A 26,367-nucleotide genomic window follows, 5' to 3' on the forward strand; every position below is an offset into this window, starting at 1 on the left:
ATCAATACATATAATTATTAATTTGATATAAATACAAAATTTTGAATTAACATAGTATAGCAGTATATTTTTACAGAGGAAAGAAAGAAATCATATTATATAGAAATACCAGGAGGTCGGGCAGTAGCGCAGCGGGTTAAGCTCACATGGCGCAAAGCACAAGAACCAGCTTAAAGATCCCGGTTGAGCTCCTGGCTACCCACCTGTAGAAAGGATCTCTTCACAAGTAGTGAAGCAGGTCTGCAGGTGTCTTTCTTTGTCTTCCCTTTCTCAATTTCTCTCTGTCCTATCCAACAACAATGACAGCAATGACAACAATAACAATTAGAACAACAATGAAAAAACAATAAGGTCAACACAAGGGGAAAAATAGCATCCAGGGGCCCCAGCGATAACCCTGAAGGCAAAATAAATAAATTAAAAAAAAGAGAAAAGACCAAATTATAATGCAACATAGCCCTGCCCTGTATATATTTTAAGGGAATCCTAAGAACTACATATTTTTTCTTAATGGACATTGATTTCTAGTTTATAAGAAGCATAAATTAGATAAAGAGATAGTCCCTAATTTATTTTATATATTCCTTCCTCTTCAGATTCGTTTCTATTTCTTGTATACATCTATAAGCAGTGACAAACTAAAATTATAATTTAAACAATTTGATAAAATTTAGCTTGAAGTATTTTAAAGAAAATAGATAGACGTTTTGTTTTTTGTTTTGTTTTGTTTTGTTTTAGAAAGCTGTTGATTTTACCATAGAAAAGCTTTAAGTGAGGTTGGCAGTTTCTTTAGTTGAAATAGGTCAACACCAACACCAACACCAGTGATTGTTGATGAGTAGTAATACTTGTGTCCACATGCTACCATCCCTTTACATCAAGAATGGAAAAAAAAAAATCAAGAAAACTAAATCCAACTCCAGAGAGAAACAGATCAATCAGTATGCAAGTAGAACTTCTAGAAAGAAACCTTAACCAGGAGATACTGTGATACCGGAAACAATTTCTTCCATGTTTGTTTGTTTGATTCAATGTAGTTTTACTATAGAAGGGTCTTTGTATGAGAACAGTATGCTTTCGTAACTCATATCAGACACTAGGCAGAAATAGACAAAGACTATCTTTTGTGATTATTTCCTAATTTTTCCAACTTTCTATTAGAAAATTACAATAAAATATCAAAGGTAAAAGACACCATAAAAAAACTACAGGGGCCAGTCGGTGGTACACCTGGTTGAGAGCACCTCTTATAATGGGCGAGGACTTAAGTTCAAGCCCCATTCTCCCCCTTCAGGGCGGAAGCTTCATAAGCAGTGAAGCAGGTCTGCAGGTGTCTCTCAGTCTATCTCCCTATCTCTCTCCCCCAACTCCCCTCTCAACTTTTCTCTATCTCTATCCAATAAGTAATAATAAATAAAATATATATTTGAAAAACACATTTCCACTATGCATCCTCTTCACTGAGCTTATTGTACTTAATTTTGTTTCCTCTATATTCTCTCACCTAACCTAGGAAATTCTGAATCAAACCCTAGTATATATGACATCTATGTATGTATCCACAATATTCTCTAACCACAATATTCCATTATCACACAATGTTTTCTTCACTTTTGACTTTAAGTGACAGATGCTAACAGACATATCTTGACAATGTAGTCTACCTTACTAGATTGCTACAGTAATCTAGTATAGTAGTATACCTGCGTTAGGTTTATCTATTATTACGTTATCTAGTAGTATAGAGAGTTGATATAACTTTTTAAAAAACTTCACAAAGCAACGAGATAGCAACATCATTCTAACTTCTTTCCAGAAGTCATTACCATCTACTGCAAGCATCGCTAGTGGTTACAAACAACATTTGAATACATGTTGTTTGTGGTAAATTCTAATTGTCATTTTACTAATTTGGTAAAGAAATCCTCAACAGTTTCCAGTTGAATAAAGTTGACATTCCTTACCTGTTAAAAAATTCCCCTTAAAGGCTAGCCCTTGGTACACCTGGCAGGTCAAATATACATGCCACATTGCTCAGGACTCAGGTTCAAGTCCCTAGTCTACACCTGCTGGGGGAAAGCTTCCTAAGTGGTGAAGCAGGGCTGCAGGTGTCTCTTTTCCTCTCTCCTTCTCTATCTCCCCCTTTCTTCTTAATTTCTTTGCCCCTATCTAATAAATAAAATGTTCAAAAAATTTAAAAAATCCCTTTATAGGCTAATAAAATGATTTCCCACCATTTCAAAAATGAAAGCTAGTGGCTGGGGAGGTATCTTGAGAGGTTATGTGCTGTTCTCACATGTGTTAGGCTCCAAGTTCAACCCTCTGTGCTCTGCTGTCTCCCCTTTCTCTCTCTCTCAATATATCTTTAAAACATTTAGAGTTGGTCTTTTCAGTTGTCGTTAGAATCTAATTTCATATTCTTTAGCTGTTTATTCAAGGCACTTATCTGACTTCCAATTGTCAACATACGTGTTTATGTAAAAGGTCTCGTACTATTTGCTAATCTGAAATGTTTAATCTAAATACTAGATACAAACCAGATACCTGGTAAATATTTGCTGAACAAACAGTATAATGCTTTATTGAACAAAATATTGGTTTTCTGTAACTAGCAGATGTTGACCTACTCTATCATTTTACTATTCTGGATAAAGGCAGCAGAGAAAAATCTTTGGTGAATTCAATTTACAGTTGTTTCTCTCCTTCTTGGGAATATGAAAAGCTATCACAGTTCAATCCACCAGCACTGTTTCACCCTGGGCAGTTCTCTCAAGGGGCTACAAATCAAGGTCTATTTTACTTTATTACAGAATGTTAATTTTATCTCCAAGGGATTTCTTAATTTATAAAGGAGAATATAGTTATTTTGAGGTGCCCTTTATTATATACTATATCTCATAATGACAAGCCGACTTTATAACTTTAGGGATGTTTCTCACTTTCACTAAGTATATACTCTTCCACACAGAAAATGGGACACCCTGTATTTTATAAGGTTATCATTTTGAGTTTTGCTACTTTACTCCTTTCAAGCTCAGGCTTACAGGTACAAAAATCAGTTACATTATTAATAAATATTTATTTAGGACATCATCTTTCATAATTTACATTTATTTTATTAATGACAAAGAAGAAGTATACTTGCAATTAGCTGTATGATGAGAGATTGTGGTAAAACTAAGTTAATACAATTTGATTTTACACTCCTTAATTTTAAAAAAATCATGTAATTATGAAACTTACTCTAAAGTAAAGTAAAGTAATTTAGAGGTAATTTCAGTACATGAAAATTCTAATAAGGACAATGACAGTAACCCTTTTATAATTAACTTGAAGGGATTCTAATTATTCTATAATTATTGTGATGTAAACTTTTCTTTTTTCCTAACTTTTACATGTAAGGGGGATATTACTATTCTTGTTCTAGTGAACTTTGTTTTCTTTTTAAAAAAATAATTGTGTGAGAAATAGAAAGAGAGAGAGCAGAGTTTGCTCCGGCAAAGTTTAAAGTGTCTAAGAAAAAATACAGGTGTTGAATTTAGTCCAAAATAAGACATTTCTTGTGGGTACTGTTCTCAAATAAAGTGAGTTCAGAAGTGTATGTTGTCTTTCATCACTTGAAATATAATGTGGAAACATTCATATCTCCCTCTTTGTTTTACGTTTGGCTCAGATCATTTCTATCATGCAAGGAAATTTTGTGGCATTGATGATTTCTAAGCATTGTAAGGCGATTGAAGAGAAGATTAAGGTGAAGACAAACCCTCAAATTAGCACCAAAGTGGCGAAAAAAAATACAGTCCAACAATGGACACTAGTCACTATCCTGCCAATGAAAAGCCTGGTGCCCAAATTGCAGAGCAAAACTGATATTTTTTTTTTCAGGTTCTTCAGACCATTGAATGGCAAAGATGGGCAATCCTGTATGAAAGACTGGAACAAACCAGTCATCATCAGGACATGTGTCACAGTCAAGTGGGGCAGTGGAAGAAAGGAGGAGACAGGTCTGAACTAATCAGCACAGGGTCCTAGGAACAACTCTATCTTAGTAAGACCGCGGTACTTGGCAAAGAAGCTAAGTTATAGGAAGTTTTCTTAGTAGAGTTACTTATACTAATTTAGGGCTATTGCCTCCCTAGTCAACAATACTGAAAAAAGACTTTTCTGGAATGCAGAAATGACAGATACTAAACAACAACAAAAACCCTAGCTATTAAATATTATAGATTTTGTATCAAAAAGGCAAACGGGCATTTTACTTAGGTATTTATATAATAATTTTCAATGTAAACTTTTAAAAATATAATTTTTGTGAGTTTTAAAAAATTAAGATGTAGGTCATCGTTGATCCACACAATGGTCACGTAAAATACTTTCATGCCTGAGGCTCTGTGTTCACAGGTTCAATCCCCAGAATCACTACAATATAGTGCTGAACAGTGCTCCTGTCTGTCTCTGTATTTATATCTGCCTCCCCCTCCTCTCATTAAAATAAAATATTTAAAAAGACAATATGATATTTGAAATTTCTACCACAACAGTAAAGCTGTGTATTCTGTGATATATCAAAACATTGATGATTTTTTAAAAATATTTATTTTATTTATTTATTTATTCCCTTTTGTTGCCCTTGTTGTTTTATCGTTGTAGTTATTATTGTTGTTGTCGTTGTTGGATAGGACAGAGAGAAATGGAGAGAGGAGGGGAAGACAGAGAGGGGGAAAGAAAGATAGACACCTGCAGACCTGCTTCACCGCCTGTGAAGCGACTCCCCTGCAGGTGGGGAGCCGGGGTTCGAACCGGGATCCTTCTGCCGGTCCTTGTGCTTTGCGCCACCTGCGCTTAACCCGCTGCGCTACAGCCCGACTCCCCAACATTGATGATTTTGTTAAAACTTTAATTACACTTTTTCTAAAATAGTATAGAATTGAATTATAAAATACAAAATATTTTATAATTTTTTCTTAGAGGAAAATTATGTGACTGTGAGTTTTAAAAAAAATACTCATTGCTCAAATACAAATAATGGGATTTCTTAAGTGAAAATGGAACAAAAAACAGTATGTTATTGCATATAACAATTTTAAAATGTCAATGTGTTTTCCTCGATTCCTAGGCCTTTTTATTTTTTATAAATAAATGATGAATTGAAGATAGTGACATCAATTATTGGTTGCACAACTGAAATGACATTTAAAATATCTAACAGGATTTATAGCTTTGCTTTTAATATTTTCATACTGAAAGTTTTAAGGCAATATCACTATATATGAAAAAAGTTTACTGACTGAGCATCTGTATGGATTAATGTCTACTTCTTTCTTTCTTCCTTTATTGGTAGACTTTGAAATTTCCCTGGGGAGAGGTGGTACTAATTTGCCTATGGCATGATAGATAAACTGTAATACAGTAAAGGCTCAGAATCTCAACCTATAAGAAAATCAAAAGATGGGAGTCGGGCAGTAGTTAAGAGGGTTAAGAGCAGGTGGCGCAAAGCAAAGCGCAAGGACCAGCATAAGGATCGGGGTTCTAGCCCCTGCTCCCCACCTGCAGGGGAGTCACTTCACAGCAGGTCAAGCAGGTCTGCAGGTGTCTATCTTTCTTTCCCCCTCTCTGTCTTCCCCCCCTCTCCATTTCTCTCTGTCCTCTCCAACAACAAGGACAATAACAACTAAAACAATAAAACAATAAGGGCTACAAAAGTGAATAAATAAATATTGAAAAAAAAGAAAATCAAAAGATTTGTATTGAGCACCAAGCCAACCCTTAAAGTTTGCCAAATAATGGTCTTGCCATTTTACATCATAGCATATCCAAAGTCATCCTTTTGAATATGAGCAAATATGGCATTGTGTGTAAGAGATATGCAAAAATGTGGAAAATTTTGTTTGGCCTGAAAATGCTCTTCCCCCTGGATTGTGGGTGTCAGGGAACAGCAAGTTCTAATGTTGAATTTACTGCACTGTCAAAACGAAATGGGAAGATATGTAGAGATCATCGCATTTCTCTCATGAGATCTGCTTTTTTATTCATCAAAATGATATATATGTGGATGATCATCCTTAATGAAAAATGATTGTTTTGTGTACAGAGCCACTGGGTACATTCACACAGACCTTCTAAGTGGGTGCATTAGAGATTTTTTTTCCTAAAGCACATTCTTTTTAATTTTCCATTTCATTGCCCTTGTTGTTTTAAATTGTTATTGTAGTTATTCTTGTTGTTGTTATTAATATTGTTGTTCTTAGATAGGACAGAGAGAAATGGAGAGAGGAGGGGAAGACAGAGAGGGCGAGAAAAAGATAGACACCTGCAGACCTGCTTCACAGCCCGTGAAGCGACTCCCCTAAAGTTGGGGAGCCGGGGGCTCGAACCCGGATCCTTACGCTAGTCCTTGAACTTTATGCCACATGCACTTAACTCACTGCACTACCACCCAACTCCTGCATTAGACATTTTAAATGGAATTTGTGGAAATCACTGTTAAGTAGAAAAACTGGTTCAATATAGTGTAACGTGATGTCACATAAGAAGAAAAAAAAGTGGGGTAGGGGTAGATACCATAATAGTTCTGCAAAAGAGACTCTCATGCTTGAGGCTCTGAAGTCCCAGGTACCACCATAAGCCAGAGTTGAGCAGTGCTCTGGTAAAAGAGGAGGAAGAAGAAAAGGAGAAGGGGGAGGGCTAAGGGGAGGTAGAGGGAGAGCAGGAAGAAGGAGAAGAAAAGGTGATGTTTTTCCTTTATTTATAAACAAGGCCGCAAGTAGGCAATAGAGGTCAACCTGATTCATTTATAGTCCCTAACTGTGGAGCCTAATGTTAATGTAGGTGTTAGGGTGTAGACTTAGTTAAGTCTATAATTAGTTGACTTTAAAGTAAAGGAGAGTGTCCTAGATAATTTAGAAAGGCTTGATTCAATCACTTACAAATGTTCAGGAACATAGCTAAAGCTTCCAAGAAGAAAAAGTAAAAGAAACTCAGTCTGTGGATAGCAGTTTTCAGCTTGTTCTCCAGATTTCAGACTGATACCCAGATGACTTCCTTTATTAATGCTGAACTTGGTTTCCAATACCTGCATTTTCATAAGCCAATTCATGACATCTACTGGTTCTTTTGTACTAGTGTAAACCCGAATGACACACGTAAGCACTCCTTTGATTAAATATTTCAGCCTCCATAGAAAACACTGTGGTTTCTTTAAAAAAAAAAACATTTGTATTTATTACTGTATTTATTATTGAGTAGAAACAGAGACAAAAATGATGGGGGGGTGAGAAGGAGGGAAAAAAGATAGATACATGCATCCCTACGTGTACTTGGGTCCTTGTGCGCTGTTAATGTGAGTGCTTAACCAGGTGTGACACTGCCTGGCCTCTGAAGATTTCTCAATAATAAATAAATAAATAAATAAATAAATAAATAAATAAATAAAATTAGATCTATTATTTAAGAAAAATATTAATCTGAGAAAATACACCTATGTTCACTGTAGCACTATTTACAATATTCATGCATTTAAAACAAACCAAGGGAAGATGACTAAAGAAATCATGGTGTATATACACTAAGGACTACTACTCAGGCATAAAAAAAGATTAAAGTGTGCCTTTTTCTACAACATAGATGGAACTGTAGGAGATCTTCCTAAGTCGAATAAATCAGTGCAAATATAAACACCAGACAATTTCATTCGTGCGGGAGATATAAGAACCAAAACAGGAAAACAGAAAGGGTGAAACCAAGATAAACTCTTCACTCATGTCTGCAGACCTAAGGCTGTTAGCGGAGAAGGAGAAAGAAGGCTATATGGGGAAAGGGAGCCCATTGCATTTTACCTTGAGAAATGTGCACTGATTCTTATTTTGGGGACATGTGAAGATTTACCTCTGACTCAACAGGCTTATGAAACACCACTCCCCAAAGAAAAGGATGCAAAACACACTGTTCTATTTATTGGTAGTATGAAGCATAGGCCTGTGTGCTATCATCAAAGTATCTTCAGGCTCTGAACATTTCTTTTTATATGCAAACACTGGCACTGTGCAATAGTTTGGCACCAGATCTAAGTGAAAAGACAATGCCACAACGCTGAGCTCTTTATTCTTCATTGTGCTGTCTGGCAGGTAGCATTTCTAGCTAATCTCTAAGACTCTCATTCTTGTCTAACTGCAAAAAAAGTGATTTCTGCAGATGTAATTAAGGCTGCAATTGATAGTAAATATGATTATCCTGAGGAGCCCAATCTAATTAAATAAACTATTTAAAAAACAGAGCATTTTTCTCCAGCAGGGGACACAAGAGGAGCCAAAGATGTGAAACAGAGGCAGCTGTTGCTGGCTGAAAGCCAGAGAAACCCCTGTGGGAAGCATCGGACAGAATAAAGGCTCTCCCAGCTGACAGTCATCTAGACAATGAAAATCTCGTTCTTACAAACATATAACTTGATTCAGCCAACAACCTGAAGAAGCTTGTAACCTGGCTCATAGATCCAACAGATAATAGATCTATCGATTTATATTTGATTTTGAACACTTAAAAATAATTTCACCTAATTCAGGGAACTTCCTCTATGATTTCTTGAGGTTTTTTAATTAACAAATTAGTCATACTGATAACAGAAGAGCAGGTATTCTTGACATCACAGCTATAATATAATTGGGCTTTTTGAAAAAACATTGCTTAGTTTGAGAAAATACGGGATGTCTCAATTCCACAGACAGTTGCATCCAATTATTTCTAGCATCATCAACAAATATATATATACATACATATATATATATATATGTATGTATATATATATATATATATATTTGTTTAAAATGCCGAGAAGCTTCAAAAGTAGCGGAACAAAAACTGTGGGAAGATTCTGCTTCCCTAATCTGCCTGCATATAGTTTGCAACTTTAACATTTAGGTGACCAGGATAACTTCCATTAGGCTACATACACAATGAGAAGTCTGTGCCAATTTAGCAATTCCATATATACATACATATATATATATATATATATATATATATATATAAAATCTCTATTTATTTACTGTATTGGGATAGTCAGAAACCTAGAGGGAAGAGGGAGATAGGAAGAGAAACAGAGAAACACCAGCAGCCCCACTTCACCACTTGAAGCTTTCCCCCTGCAGGTAGGGACTGGGGGCTCAAACCTGGGTCCTTGGGCATTGTAACACCTAGCCATGTGCACCACTGCCTGGCCCCTCTGTAGCAATTCCTTTGCAGTGACATTCCAGCCTTGGTCATTTATTTTATTTTTTTCCCATAAGAACATGAACAGGTCTGGGCTTTTTTATATTAAGGTGGAATTCCTATCACAAGTCTTTAGTAGGTAGAGATTTGAATAGTAACAGAATTTGTGCAAGTCTCAGCTTTGCATAGCTGTGACAACAATTAAGATATACAGATGCAAGGTCTTTTATTTATGAAATGAGGATCATGACAATATTTACACATAGGATCTTTAAAAGCATAATGATTTATTCTCACTCAAGCATTCAGGAAAGTCAGTCATAATTCATAAGTGGCAGCTGTTACCTGCTATTTCTACTCACAATACATAATTTAATAAGTTACAATATTTTAATAAAATTGATGCAAATATAAATAGTCTGATTTAGTCCAGGAGGTGACACAGTGAGTGAATAAGGTGTTTGACTCTCAAGTATTAATATAAGGTATCAGATTCGATCTCCAATATCACATGTACCAGAAAGATAACCTGGTGGTCTCTCTCTTCATCCCCTTTCTCTCTTTTATTAAATACAGATATATATTTAAAATAATGAATCTGAAAATGAAATCAATCATATGTCACTCTTCAATAGCATATGATACATTCAAATTTTAGAACATACTATAGCATAGGTATTGGCATTAAATGAGTAAATAAAAACCAGGCTTGAAGCATATGAACAACTAACACCTGATTCTAAAGAGAAATTAAGATGCTCTCTATGTGTAGAAACACTTTTGCTTGTCTATTTTGGCAATAATATAAACATGGTTTTCCTTTTTTATAAAGGAAGATCGAGACACTTTTGTCTTGGTCTAGGATAACTAGTAAAGGATCTTTGCTTGATATCATATAGTGCACATTTTTTGTAAGATTAAAGTAGGACTGTTCTCCTATTAATGAAAACATAAGCATGATTTTAATTAACCTGAAAGTGCCCTGGGAAATCTCAAGTCCCTTAATCTGATACATGAGATGAGGGCTTGTCACCAACTCTACATGTCTGATTTATCATGTCCTTAAAATATCTTTTATTCTTCTAATGGAGACTATATTTTCTATAATAAGCACTAAATAGCTGAGGATAAAACTAATTAATTACAGAAAAAACCTTTGGTTTCTTTATATACAACTTTGTAAAATGCTTACATAGATAACATTTCCTATGCTGTTATTTGAAAGGAATTTAAAGTTGACATTCATAACTATAAGGGCTATATAATTATTCAGCTAAGTAAATGTCTATCCAAGATCACTTGTATTTTGAAGAACTTTACACAATCAAATGGATAGCAAATATTATTCCTACCAAAGAAATTTTAAAATCCTTTTTTTTCAGTGCATTTAACTGTTATTGTGAGGGACTTTTTTTTTTTTTTTTTACTGCTCTTAGAATCATACTAACTACAATTCATCTCATTTTATTGGAGTGAACTGGATAAGTATACACACACTTCTATGCAATCATCTAGTTACTTCCTGGATCAAATGGACAGATGATTTTATTTTCTCTTATTTTACACCAAACATTAGTAGGCATAGTCAGAAGTAAGATTTTGTTTTTGTTTGTATAAAGTTGAAAAGGCACACGAATTCAAATTATGAAAATCCTATTCTGAGTGCCTCTGAGAGCATTCCAATTAATCAGTTATCTGCTGAAATACTAGGCCTAACAGTGTTTACGATCCCAGTAACGCAATCCTTCGATTTGTAAATGTTCAGGTATTTCCCCCAATGTTATTCATCATTATTATTTTATCTATTAGAAAGTCTTATATTATTTCATTGACCTGTACCTTTTCCTTTCTCCTTTTATTTTTTATTTTCATTTTATTTTATTTTGGTAGAACTAAGACTACACACAAGGGAACTTTCACCACTCTGGACCACTCTTTCATGCATAAAGAGAGACAGGGAGATACCAGACAACTTAGCACTCAGACCCCTTCCCTTTGCTATAGCACCACCCATGTGATACTGCAGATAAAGCTTAACCTTAATCCTAACCCTTGGAATATACCTAAAATAGACCTACTAACTTTTTCCAAAACAGAGACCCCAAATCTTCATCAGCAATATTCCAGCCTTTAGGTTCATGATGAGTCAACAATTTGTTCTGCTTTCTATCTTAACTCTTTTTCAGCCACCAGGTTCCAGATGATACCATGATGCCAACCTGACCTCCCTGGGCAGACAACCCCACCAAGTGTCTTGGAACCACACCACCCCAGATCCCTGCCCCACTAGGGAAGGAGAGAGATAGGCTGGGAGTATGGATCGACCCGTCAAGGTCTATGTTCAGCGGGGAAGCAATTACAAAAGCCAGATCCTCCATCTTCTGCACCCCATTAGGACCCTGGGTCCATACTCTCAGAGAGATAAACAATAGGAAAGCTTTCAAGGGAGGGGGTGGGATATGGAGTTCTGATGGTGGGAATTGTGTGGAAATGTACCTCTCTTATCCTACGGTCTTGCCAGTGTTTCCATTTTATAAATAAAAATTATATATGAATACATGGGCCACATGCAAAGCAATCTATTCAGTGAGCTACTTTTCCAGCCTATGTCTAAAATGTGTACTTCTGTTGTATTTTCCCCTTTATTTCCAGCTTATTCTATGTGGCAACTACTCCTTTCTGTGTGAAGTCAAAAAAGTCAAATTGAGGGAGTCAGGTGGTAGCGTAACGGGTGAAGCGCACATGGCACAAAGTGCAAGGAACAGCATTAGGATCCTGGTTCAAGCCTCAGGCTCCCCATCTGCAGGGGGGTCTCTTCACAAGTGGTGAAGCAGGTCTGCAGGTATCTTTCTTTCTCTCCTCTTTGTCTCCCCCCCTCTTGATTTCTCTGTCTTATGCAATGACAACAATAATAATAACAACAACAATAAGGGTAACAACAAGGTTAACAAAATGGGGAAAATGGCCTCCAGGAGCAGTGGATTCGTAGTGCAGGCACCTATTTTACCCATGATTTTATCTCCACATTATATTTTAGATAACAAACCTAGAGCTGGGTGGTGGTGCACCTGGCTAAGTGCACATATCCCCATCACATACCTGTTTTTCTGATTATTCATAATCCCAACAGACACCTTACAGATTAAGGAAAAGTGAATGCAAAAAGTACATATTTGGATAAAGGACTTGGCACATTCTAATTTAGAAAATTATTGTTTCATGCCTATTCAACAATAATCTGGATATTCACGGTCACAAAATACTTGGGTCAAAAGTGAATGACTGTTTTGAAGAGGGACATCCATACCTTATTTTTTACAATATTTATTTATTCCCTTTTGTTGTCCTTGTTGTTTTGCTTTTGATGTTGTTGTTATCATTGTTGATGCCGGCATTGTTGGATAGAACAGAGAGAAATCGAGAGAGGAGGGGAAGACAGAGAAAGGAGAAAAAGACAGACACCTGCAGACCTGCTTCACTGCCTGTGAAGTGACTCTCCTGCAGGCGGAGAGCCAGGGGCTTGAACTGGGATTCTAATGCCGGTCCTTGCGCTTTGTGCCATGTGAGCTTAACCTGCTGCACATACATCCCAATTCCCTAGGACATATCTTAATATGAACATGTAAACAAACAAATATAAAAAACAGCCAATGAATTAATATTCCTTAGATTCTGTACTTCTCAAGGAAAAAAGGTAAATTGCTAAGCTGCAAGGAAAAGAAATTTATTATTTGGGCTACATTTAGTTACCACACAAATCACAATAAGATAATATTGTTATTATTTATTTATTTATTCCCTTTTGGCACTCTGTTTTATCATTGTAGTTATTACTGATGTCATTGTTTTTGGATAGGACAGAGAGAAATGGAGAAAGGAGGGGAAGACAGAGAGGGAGAGAAAGACACCTGCAGACCTGCTTCACTGCCTGTGAAGCGACCCCCCTGCAGATAGGGATCAGGGGCTCAAACTGGGACCCCAGGTTGAACTGGGACCCCTGCTGCACTACCACCCACCACCCCCTTTTACTATTTTTTAACCTTTTGCAAGAATATATAAAACATTAACTTATATCTTTGTTAAATTTATGAATAAATAAAATATAATAATAATAATAGAAAAATCATATCAAAATGTTAAGATCTGGATCCTTTTTATATATTTTTATATAGTACTACTATATTTTTTTCTTGCCTTGAATTGCAATGTTCTGAAAATAGGGTTAAATATGATAATATTCCTCAATACAGTGATATTGTAATTTTAACTTAAAAAGGATTCAAGGAGCTGAGGCAAGTAAAAGGATTCACAGCGGGGAGCAGAGTTTAAATAATAGAAGGTTTTATTAGAGTGAAAAGGGTAAAAGGCAAATTAAGGGATTATTATTAGAGGTTAAGAGTACACTAAGTCCGTAAAGTCTGAGTATAGTTATACAAAATTCTGTCCCATAAGATAAACAATTATCAGATGAGGTAGAGGTTGCTCATGGCTGTAGAGGGATCTCTTAGAAGTTTACTGGTTACAAGAGTCCCATGTGTTCATTTCCCAGGACAAGTAGCCATGGTGGATACCTGGAGCATCTCTGTCGAGATGCTTTTGACCAGGAGAAGAAGCAGCAGCCAAAGAGCTGGACTTCCGACTGGCTGTACTTTTGTCCATTCAGTCTACCCACAATGCTTTGTACACCAGCACACAGTGACCTTAGTGAGACTGAGGAATTATGTAGAAAATTAAATCATTTCATAATGATCACAACATTTTAACCTCTTGACACTCTTTACTCCCCATTTATATATTAATTTACATTATGTCCCTAGGAGGTAGCAGAATTATCTGAAAATGAGAGGGAAACAAGGGGGATTGCACTTCAAAATAGAGAATGTAGCTTATAAATTAGACTAAGAATATTGAACAGAAAAAAAACCTATTGGCTCAATTTGTTCATGTTATCTTTAAACACAGATTATAGAGAATTTAATGAAGAATAACTATGATTCTTTTAATTATTTCAATGATTATTTTTTTCATTTTTAATTTAATGGGTATTCAACAAACTGTTCATTAGGGAATTTTATTTTTAATACTACTAATTAAATTAAATGAAAGAGATAGAGAGTGCCATTAAACTAGCATGTGAGAAAAATGCCAGTGCTAAAATAAGTCTTTGTTTAGTAGGTACCAAGAGATACATATGAATGCCATATTTCACAAAATAACCCTGCTATTGAAAACTATTACACTATGAGGTATATTTATCCCTTTTTCCCTGAAGATGCATAAACATAAGACATGTTGATTTTTAGTCATAAATTATCCTTGTTATAGGGTGTTAAAAACAGTGTCTAAATAAACAAAATAGAAACTTTCTAGACACTGTAAAGTTTTATGATAAAAAAAGCCACTTTGGCTTGACCTATTGGAATCACAATGGTAAAACCAGTATGGACTCACATATACAAGATGTAAAGTATATGATAAATTGAAAGAAAAAAAGGAAGGTGAAAGTTTAAATTATGCAAGACCATGTTTTTTTTTTTCCAGTTAAGAGCATGAAATCAGGAGCTGGGTGGTACTGCAGCAGGTTAACTGCACATGGCACAAAGCCCAAGGACCTGCATAAGGATACCGGTTTGAGTCCCCGGCTCCCACCTGCAGGGGTGTCGCTTCACAAGCGGTGAAGCAGGTCTGCAGGTGCCTTTCTCTCCCCCTCTCTGTCTTCCCCTCCTCTCTCCATTTCTCTCTGTCCAACAATGACGACATCAATAACTATAACAATGAAAAAAACAGCCAGGGCAACAAAAGGGAATAAATAAATAAATATTTTTAAAAAGAGCATGAAATTACAACTAGTCCAGAAGATACTTTAGAGATTCTTTAAAGGCTTGATAAAGACTTGTTTTGTCAATACCCCAGAGGCAATATATGTATCTTAGTCATCTGTACTCTAAAGCTATAGAAAACTATATTTGATTACATTTTATATATAAAATTATTTTATCTAAAATCATTATTATGTTTATCTCTCCAAATGATATTTGGTCTTAATAAGCATATGTCAAGACTTGGCCTAATTCCAAAGCAATGGATAGCATCATTTGAGAATTTTAATCATTTTTCTGAGAGCTTTATTTAACCATGATATTTTTAAAGCTATTTGAAATCTTTTGTATATCACCCTGAAGTGATTTTCACTAAAGGAATCATAGAATACAGATAGATCCTACATAACTGTGTCAAAATGAAAACTCTAAATAATTAAAAGTATTTGGTATGTCAAATACAAATGCTTTTTTTTTTATCAGTAATGATCAGATGAGCACAGATCCATTGCATTTAATAGTGACCTTTGGGAATAAAGCAATCACATAATAATAATGGTTATTTAGAAGAACACAAACCTTTAATCCTTAGGTACTCTACTGATAAAAACATGTACTACACTTGATCTTAGCCAAAAGGCTGAGAAGCGATAATAGATAGGTGTTCTAAATATCCAATGAAATTAATTTTTGTGTTGGAACTTTGTGCTGGGAATTGTAATTGTTAAAGCTTTATCTGGGCCTGGTGACAGCCCACCCAGTAGAATGCATACAATATCATGCACAAGGACCTGGGTTCAAGCCCCTGGCTCCCACGTGCAAGGGTGGAGGGGGAGGGTTCACAAGCAGTAAAGTAGGGCTGCAGCTCTCTCCTCTTCCTCTTTTAATTTTATTTATTTATTATTGGATAGAGGCACAGAGAAGTTGAGAGGGGAGAGGAGAGATAGAGAAGGAGCGAGACAGAGAGACACCTGTAGCCCTACTTCAACACTTGTGAAGCTTCTCCCCTGCAGGTGGGGACCAGGGGTTTGAACCTGGTCCTTAAGCACTATAGTGTGTGTCTTTAACCAATTGTGCTACTGCCTGGCCCCTCTCCCCTACTCTTTCTCTCTTCCTTTTTATTTATCTCTGTCTCAAAAAATTAATAATAAAAACCGTCAGGGCAGTGAAGTCATTGTGTGGCCAACTGATCCCAGTAATAACACTTGTAAAAAAAAAATCTATCATGAAAGAAGAAAAAAGTATAGTACTGCTCAGCTCTAGCATATGGCAGTGTCAGAGGTTGAACAATAGTCCTCTAGGACTCAGACATGCAAGCTGGCACTCTTAACTGTCTGAACTATACCCTTAGTTAGCCCTTTGAAAATTGTAATGTTATGAAAAATAAAATTTATAAAAAAGAATATATATATGTATATATATATAGTTGTAAAGTTAGATAGTCTGCTCCCTCATTCTTCTCTCCATCTCTCTCTCTCTCTGCCATTCAATTTCCTTAAATCTTCCTAACTATAATTTACTTTATTTATTGGATAGAGTCAGAGAAAAATCAAGATGGAGAGGGTACATAGAGAGGGAGATATAGAGGGAGAAAAAGAGACAGTGCTGTTTCACCATTTAGCGAAGCTTACACTTTGCAGATGGGGCTGGGCACATAAATTCAGATCTTTCCATATGGTAACTTGTGCCCTCAACCAGATTCACCACTGCCCAGCCCCCTTGAATATAAGATTATTCAGGATCAACTATAGTATTGAGTTAATTTTGTGTGACTATTACAGCTGATATTTAGGGACTTCACATGTGTGATGAAAAGAGAATATTTGCTCATGTATAAGCCACTGAGTGTTTCAAACTCTAACTTGTAAGCTTACTACTATGTCCAGTCAACTCAAAGCCTCATCTGAAGTTCAGAGTTGGCTAATAAAAATGTCATCAGTAAGTCAACCGTTTTACTGTTTGATATAAAAATAAAACAATATTAATGTGAGTGATCAAACACCAAATGCCATTTCTTCAGAGTCAGAATGGTGTTTTATGGAGAGACTCTCCTAAGGTACAGTATTTTTGAACAACATGAACAGCCACATTTTATCAGTGTCACAGCGATATATTTGATAGGAAATGATATAAACTAGGACAAGAGAAACTAGATAAGGCCTATAAATTTCAAGACAACACACAAAAATGTGATTCATATTTTACAGAAGTTTAGTGGTTGCTAAATTGGTTGGCACTCTTCTATCTTAAAGTCAGAAAAAACATCTCGTCAATGCAAGTAACCCAATTGATAAAATCCCATCAATTAAAGCATCACTGCTCTCTTGTTCCCAAAAGTGCAATTTATTATGAAGCTTTTATGATTTATTTGCAGGAGTCTCTATGAAAGAAAGTCTACAAAGGATACTTAAAAGCTGATATAAGCAAAATAAGTATGGCACTTACTACTTTAATTAACAATATATGTGTAAGCTTCCAACTAATTTTAAACTTTTCCTACTTTTTGTTTTTGATAATCACTGGGACTTTACCAATCTAGGCCACCTTCTTTATGATACAAAGAGATAGACAGAAAGAAAGATACCACAAAACCACAACTTCCTTCAGTATGGTAGGTTGGGCTTGAACCTATATCATGTCCATGACAAAGCCAAGAACTCTGTTCAAGTGAGTTATCTTACTGGCCCATTTATAAAAATGTGTACGTATCAGGTTAGAATATTTCATTATTCTGGGGTGGGCTGTGGTTCACCATGATTCAATACCTGGTAGAATATACTTGGTACCATGTGAGAGGACCTGGGTTCAAGCCTCAGTCACCCATTAAGGGGAGGAAAGTTCACCAGTGGTGTGACAGTGCTTCAGTGTCTCTCTTTCTCCTTCGCTTTTCTTCCTCTCTGTTTCTCTCTGTCTCTTAAAAATGGCTAGATGGAATCTTGGACGTCAGGCATCAAGCCCTTAGTGATAACCTTAGTGACAAATAATAAATAAATATTTTTTCTAAATAAGTAAGGCTTACTTTGGAGTAAATATATAATTAAAACATCAATAACGTAACATATAAAATTTCAGAGCCTAACTGTCTATACTATCTTAGATCTATACTTGTACATATATGAGTGTATTTTTACATTATCTTTCAAAAGACAAATGACTCAAATAGCATGAAGTACATAGATATATGAACATAAAAATAAATTATAAATTAAAACAAAATATTTCATTTAATTCAGAAGACAAAAATTAATTTTTCTATGTAAATATTTATGCAGGAACCAGGCAGTGATGCAGCTGTTTAAGTGCCCATACTATCAAGTGCAAAGGACCTGGGTTCAAGTCTCTGGTCCCCACCTACAGCAAGAAAGTGTCATTAATACTATAGAAGTGATGCAGGTGTCTCCCTTTATTATTGGATAGAGACAGAGAGAAATTGAGAGGGGAGGAGGAAATAGAGAGGGAGAGAGACAGAGAGACAACTGCAGTCCTGTTTCACCACTCATGAAGCTTTCTCCCTGCAGGTGGGGACCAGGGGCTTGAACCTAGATCCTTACACACTATAATGCAAGTGCTGTCCCCCTCCCTTCTCTCTCATTTTCTCTCTGTCTTATATTTATACAGATTAGTAAAATCCCATAACACAAATGAAAATCTGATAAAGAACTTGGACTAGTACCAATATTAAAATATCAAGTCAGCATAAGATATTTGACAACGCTCCAGAAATGTTACTTGTACAAATCACTACTTCACATATATGTTAAATTATTTACTTTACTCTGCCTACTAAGACTTAAAAACACACGAAGTGGGAAAACATAATATATATGTCTACATACTAAGTCAAAAATCCATCAATATTGCATGGCATATCACAGAATATATATGGTAAGTAGAATCAGAATAGTATCTTCAGTTAAAAGCAAATAATTTTATATTTTTCAAATCAACTCTTCTAGTAACAGTTTGGGAATTTTTCTAATTTTCTAATTCTATATTAGAATTAATGATATATACATTTTGAATTGAGGGTTAAGTGCATGTGGAGCAAAACGCAAGGACCAGTGTAAGGATCCTGGTTCGAGTCCCGGCTCCCCACTTGCAGAGGGTTTGCTTTACAGGCTGTGAAGCAGATCTGCAGATGTTGTGTCTATCTTTCTCTCCTCTTCTCTGTCTTCCCCTCTTCTCTCCATTTCTCTCTGTCCTATCTAGCAAAGCAATGATGACATCAACAACAATAGCTACAACAACAATAAAAAAAGGGCAACAATAACATTTTAATTGGGGATTACATAAAATAATGGTAGAATTTTTTTAAAATTACATGTTGAAGGAATAAATTAAAGTTGATGAATCATTTCTTTTTTCTTTTTTTTTTTTTTTTACTAGAGTACTGTTCAGCTCTGGCTTATGGTGGTATGGAGGATTGAACCTGGGACTTTGAAGCCTCAGGCATGAGAGTCTGTTTGTATAACCATTATAAGATCTACCCTCCACTTGATGAATCAGTATTTCAAGCACCGCAGTCTAGGAGGCGGTGCAGTAGATAAAAGCATCAGGCTGTCAAACGTGAGTTCCCCAGTTCTCCCCAGCAACACATGTACCAGAGTGATGATTGGTTCTTTCTCTCTCTTTTCTCTTATCTTTCTCGATAAATACATAAAATATTAAAAATATATATTTCAAGTAAGTACCTGCCTCAAATGTTTTCTATTTTTGTCCTATGAAAATTTAAGCCCGAACAACTTGCAAAACACGATATTACTTGCTTGCTTTATATGTGTGTTATCATTTGGATACCTCCTAGCAGCCGTTTTTATTTTTCTTTCCTCTAGTCAGGAGAGAGAAAGAGTGAGTGAGAGACAGAGAGCAAGTAAGCGAGCAAGAGAGAGGATAGATACCTAGAGAGATCCCACAGCACTGCTCTACCACTCATGAAACTCCCCTCTTCAGGTATTCCCATGTGGTATGCCAGGGTTTGAACTCGGATCCATGTGCATGGTCTAGTAAACCCTCCTGGTCAAGTAAGCATTCCACCAGCTGAGCCATTTGCCAGCCCCATTTCCACATATGGTTTTGCAAATAGTTCACTCTAAAGTGAATAAAAGGTAATAAAGGTAATATACTGTGCATATGTATATGATTTCTAACATAATACTTTTTATTTACATGTTATTCTTACTGCATTTCTAGCATATTTCCCTTATGGGGGTAAACAGTTTATTTTATTGCATACTTTTATTATCATATTTGTAGTGTAGAGAGAGTAGATACAGCAAAATTACCCCCACAATTTGGATAATATAATTTCCAAATGATTGACCTTCTCTTCTCACTGACATGTTTTGTATATCTGAATCTAATTGAAGGAAACATAGCAGAAGCTTCCGGCAGGAAGCCAGCGTCTTTTCGGACTGACCCTGCTCTGTATGCCAAATCCTGAAGGAGCTTCAAGAGCAGACCAACCTCTCCAAGCAAGGTTTAAAATAGATTTTTTTTTTCTCAGCAGCCCAACACAATGACACATCTGCTGCAACTGAGAACTTGTTGAAAAGTGTACTTGTGTCTTAACAGTTGGCAAGCGCTGTCATTTGTCACCTGTATGGCTTTTCATTGTGTTGCCTGAATAATACATTGGGCTTCTTGTCTGGAAACTCAATGAAGCATCTCATCTTGAGCTTGATAATTATTAACATAAAAATAAATAAGTAACAATCTTTGTATTTCTTATATGTTATGTCAAGAATCTACAGAAAAACATAATTTAAAGCAGGTGAAATTGCAGAAGACTTTAAAATGAAAAGTTTAAGAAGACTAGAATGTGGGGAATGAAAAGACTTGGGAAGATATTTCTTCGTCAGTGCTACTGTTTTTTTGTTGTTGTTGTTGTTTGTTTATTAATTCAGTAGGTGTTAAAAAAACACCTTTTTGATAAATTTGGAAGTCAGTTAGGCTATCACAGGCTCAATAATGACAGGGGGGATGTACATATTTTGCAGGAAATTCTAAATTATAGAACACTATAGTATAGTAAGAGTCTTGCTACACATAGTTTCATTTAATTACACATTTATGACCATCTTGCCTGTTTTGAAACAGGATGTCTATTGAACAAAAACCAAATGCAGAGTAGCCTTAGGTATCAAATCATGTCAAAATGTTTAGACATTAGAGAATATCTTGAAAATGTTTTTTTCTCTCAAAATAGTTACAGCTAAGACCAGATGTTGGGGGAAAAATAAAACACTTTTTCCCCACTTGAACTCTATTTGCACAAATTTTATTCAGTGAAAAGTGAAATGACATACATGAATTTTTAGCCATAGATAGGGTGATTTTGTGCTAATTAAACTCGTCCTATGAAAAATGCACCCTAATTACAGAAATCAGTAAAAATGTTGAGTTTCCTTAGGAGGATGACAAAATACTCCTGAGACACATCTGTGTCCATTAAAAGACAGGTGTGCAATGGCATACCAGGTTAAGTGAACATAGTACAAAGCACAAGGCCATGCACAAAGATACCAGTTTGAGCCCCTGGTTCTCAACCTGCAGGGTGGGGTAGGTATCATTTCACAAGCAGTAAAGCAGATCTGAAGGTATCTATCTGTCTCATTCCCTCTCTATCTTTCCCTTCCTCTCCATCCCTCTCAATTTCTTTCTGTCCTGTCCCCCCCCAAAATTAAAAAAAAGGTTGCAGGAGCAGTGGACTCGTAGTGCAGGCATCAGCCCAGCTATAACCCTAGAAGCAATACATAAATGAATGAATAAATAGATAAATACATAAATAAATAAAAGGGAAAAATAATAAAAAGAAGAGATTATTTACTTCTATGCATTGCTTTCTTTCTCTTGCTCTCTAACTCTCTGGCATAGATTAAATCAATAAATAAACAAACAAATAGAAATGCTAAGGAATTTCTGGAGTCCCTTCATTGACCTCATTGACCTCATTGTTTATAACCCCATCCTTGGATCAATCTCCGTCCATAAAATACAATGTTTTCTAGACAACATGATTTCATTGTAACACAAATCTGCATAGTTTGCATTTGTTACATACTTTTTTCAGGATTCACATTGATTTAAGAGATAAAGTTTCCCGCTATTGCACCTCAGAAGATAGAGAAAAATCTATCCTAATAATATAGGGTTTATTTATTTATTTATTTTATTTTCCTCCAGGGCTTTGCTAGGGCTAAAGCCTTTTACCTGCAGGGTTTGACTGTGCCTTGTAGGCTAATGTTCTCTCTCTCTCTCTCTCTCTCTCCCTTTTCTTTTTCTTTACTTTATTCTTCCATTTTTTTTCTTGTTGTCATTTTACAATTTTTGAGGCTTTTCCTTTGCATGATGTTCCCTCTATGATGGCCAGGAGCAAGAATCTGTGGCCAAGGTCATAATAAAATATATACTCTAACTGGTGAGCTACTCTCTCACCCTCTCCTGGACCTCACTTTTCCAGGTGTTTTTTGTTGTTGTTGTTGTTGTTTGTTTGTTTGTTTTAGACAGAAAAAGCAGAGTGGGCAGATAGCATAGTAGTTAAGCGAAATGACTTTTGTGCCTGAGGATTCTATATCCCTGATTATATTAAGCAGAGCTGAATTGTGTTGTGGAAGAGAAGAGAAAGGAAGAGGAGGGGAGGGGAAGGTTGAGTGGAGATGGGAGAGATGGGGAGGTGTGGACAAGGGAGGGGAGGGGAGGGCAGGGAAGGGGAGGGAAGGCGGAAGAAGGCTCAAGAGTAGAGGGTTAGAGAGGTGAAATTTGGGGAGGGGAGGAGAAAAGTAGAGAGAGGAGGGTTAGGGAGGGGAAGGGAGAAGAAAAAGAAACAGAAGGGGTCTGGCAGTAGCGCAGTAGGTTAAACACTGGTGGCACATAGACCAGTGTAAGGATCCTGGTTCAAGCCCAGGATCCCCAACTACAAGGTAGTCACTTCACAGGAAGTGACAAAGGTCTGCAGGTGTCTGCACCCCTCCCCTGTCTTCCCCTCCTCTCTCCTTTTCTCTCTGTCCTATCCAACACTGTCCAGGTGAACTATTTTGTCAGTCTTATATTTTATTTCTTAATAAGAAATATTCCATAACCATCTGAACTAGTCAGCTGAATATTTGAAAATATTTGGTTACTCAAAAAAAAAAAAAAAGTTCAGTGGTGATGTGGTGATGTGGTGATGGCACTGGTTGCCTGCACAAGTTACAATGTGCAAGGATCCAGGTTCAAGCTCCTGGTTCACACCTGTAAGGGGAAGACTTCACAAGTGGTGTGACTCAGTGATGTGGGTGTTTCTCCCTTTCTCTTCCTAGCTATGTTGCCCACCACTCTTGTTTTCTCTGTCTCTGTCCAATAAATAAGTAAATAAAATGTAAAGAAAAGAAAAAAAGGGAGTCGGGTGGTTGTGTAGCGGGTTAAGCGCTGGTGACGCAAAGTGTAAGGACTTGCATAATGATCCCGGTTAACAACAAGGGCAACAAAAGGAAAAGTAAATAATAAAATAAGATTTAAAAAAAGAAAAAATCTCTTAAGATTTCATAATTCCAACGTTATCTCCCTTAAATCTTTTGAGAAGCGTGTTTAGGAACATGGGAGAACTGCTGCTTACATTTTAAAATATGGTTTCCGGTATGCTGCATTCTTCAGACCATACCTAGTGGTCTGTCACTCTGACCCATTGAATATCAAGTAGGGTGACTCAGCAGCTTACATATGTTTACGAATTTTCTGAGAATTATGAGGAGCTGGTAAGAGAAAAGCAACCAGGTGTTGCATTGCAGTCTCCACTGAACAGCTTTGGACAGCAAGATAAAGGCAGAGATCCTTATCTATATAAAGTTATTTGCTGGTTGAAAGTCAAAAGACTTGTTTCTTAGAGAGACACAGCTAACAAGCTGCGAGTCTTTTTCCATGTGTCTTTCCATTGTGTGTGTGTGTGTGCGCATGTGTGTATGTGTGTGTGTGTATGCACCTGTATGCGTGTTTATTTACTCTGTACCCAAGAGTCTGAATCAGTTGTGAAAGGAAGAAAATGAGGCAAAGAATCATACAAGATTTATCCTTATTATATTATGGACGAAAGGAGTTGTAACCTCCATTTGTTCCCAGAGGTAGTGCACTAGAGTTCCCCTCCCTTGGGTGACAACCTTAAAAATGAAGATACTGGGAGTTGGGCAGTAGTGCAGCAGTATAAGCGCACATGGCATGAAGCACAAGGAACAGCCTAAGGATTCCCAGTTCGAGCCCCTGTGTCCCCACCTGCAGGGGAGTCGCTTGACAGGCAGTAAAGCAGGTCTGCAGGTGTCTCTCTCTCCCCCTCTCTGTCTTCCCCTCCTCTCTCCATTTCTCTCTGTCCTATCAACGATAACATCAGTAACAACAATAATAACTACAACAATAAAAAAACAACATGGGCAACCAAAGGGAAAATAAATAAATGTTTTTAAAAAATGTAGATACTATAGGTGTGGACTAAACATTCTGCTCTCCAGAGGGAAGCTCAATCATGAGGATTTCTTTCCAATTATTCTCCCCCACTGTTCTTGGAATGAATTGTATCAAGAAGGTATTTCTCAGTCATTGTTAATCTGGAATCAATCTTGCCCAAATGGTCAAATTGGCTTTCCTCAGTATGCCCAGAATAAGGCTCTTCTGACAGGTGTCCTTTAAAACTAAGCTCATGGTGAACCTAGGGGTCAATCCACTCCATATGGGGCTAACAGAGACTCTTTCCATAACTTAGAAATGCAGGTTATTGTGGTTTGGGATGTGGCACAGTGGATAAAGTGTTGGACTCTCAAGCATGAGGTTGCAAGTTCAGTCCTCCTCGGCAACACATGTGCCAGAGTGGCGTTTGGTTCTTTCTCTCTGTCCTCCCATCCCTCTCATTAATAAATAAATACAATGTTAAAAAACTAAATGCAGGTTATTTATTACAAATTAAGAGCAATGAAGGCTCTGAAAGCTGAGGAGTCCTTACATAACCTTAAAAGTTTGCTCTTCTTTTACCTCAAAGAGTAATCACTGTTTTCTCCTTTGCCCCCATGGCATAAAGGACTGTATTTGGGAAAGTCATCTGGATGTATGTAATCAGTGGACATGCCCACTCCATCTGAGAAATTCAACTTTATACACAGAGCAATCCTGTTTCTGTCATATGAATTCTGTCACTCTGCTTATACCTCTAGGATAAATAACCAGACCTACTCTATTCTTTTTTTTAGTAATTTACTATCATGTACTTTCTCAAAACATAAGCTATCAAACTGACATTTTTTCTTTGCTAATCTGATAGATTCAATTATTCCTTCAGCTCAAAAAGCCAGAAAGGAATATTCTACATTTAAGTTAAACCTATAATTCCTTACCGAGTAATCTTAACAACATGATCTATGGTTTTCAAATACATTCTCTAAAATATATATGTAAATAAACGTAGATGAATCTATTATTGGAAATGCTTTTATTTATAAAGGTATTAGTATATTTATCTTTAAGTATTCATACATAGTTCAAAAGAACGACTCAAATTTTCATTAAAGCTCACAGGAGTGAGCAAAACTGTTTTAACTCAAAAATATGTGTTTAGCTAAAGATTGATTAAACGAGAGACACTTTGAAGGCTGGATAGAGGATATATTTGAAACAAACAAACAAAAAGATATTACTTTTACAAAAGAAGATCCTCCACTCTTCCTTCCAACAACTTACACCAAGAAAGACTGAACCCCATCACTTCTTTTTTAGAGAGAAAGAACTGACATCTACAGCCCTTTTGTTTGATTCTGGCTTTGCTAACTGCTCTAAGTGGTTTGCCCTCTACTCCACCTTCAACATCCAAGCCAAGAGCTTTTAAGCTCTGTCTGAAAACCATGTGGATGAGTTATTCAGAATTTCTGGGTCTCTCCGATATAGACAGCAGGTCCACATATTATGAATAGTTTTTTTCATCTCCCTTTATCAGCCCTGCCTTCTCATTGTTTAGTGGAATATAGAATGGTTTATTTCATGGCCTGAGACTGGAAATGTAGATGGGGGGGGGGGGTTATACCATTTAATGACATTAAATAAATTCAATACTTCCTTTAACTAATCAATCTGTAACTTAAGGTCTTAATTATACAAATAGAAAACCCATGCTAATATTAAAATGTCAGTATAGCAAGGGATTGCCACAACTAATCACCTAAGATTAAGCTACTTATAAGACTGAAAAAGATCAACAGTTGTAGATTTGAGAACTCTTTAGGGGAAAATAGTAATTCCAGAGAGTTCACAGAATTTACTTAAGGGCAGTTACTGATTATCCTAGAGTAAAGATGGAGTTAAAGTTTATATATGCCTCGATAACTTTATCAGG

At 36.3% G+C, this 26,367-nt stretch overlaps 1 protein-coding gene and 1 non-coding gene across 5 annotated transcripts in view; both read right to left on the bottom strand.

Moving 5' to 3' along the window:
• CDH12 (cadherin 12) overlaps positions 1-26,367 on the bottom strand; it is a 1,156,262-nt gene that overhangs the window by 521,119 nt on the left and 608,776 nt on the right. The window lies entirely within an intron of this gene.
• Positions 15,484-15,675, bottom strand: LOC132538772 (U2 spliceosomal RNA). The gene has a single exon (XR_009550105.1). It is a non-coding gene; the product is annotated as a U2 spliceosomal RNA (small nuclear RNA).

This window comes from Erinaceus europaeus, chromosome 5, assembly GCF_950295315.1.
Source record: "Erinaceus europaeus chromosome 5, mEriEur2.1, whole genome shotgun sequence".
NCBI lineage: Eukaryota > Metazoa > Chordata > Mammalia > Eulipotyphla > Erinaceidae > Erinaceus > Erinaceus europaeus.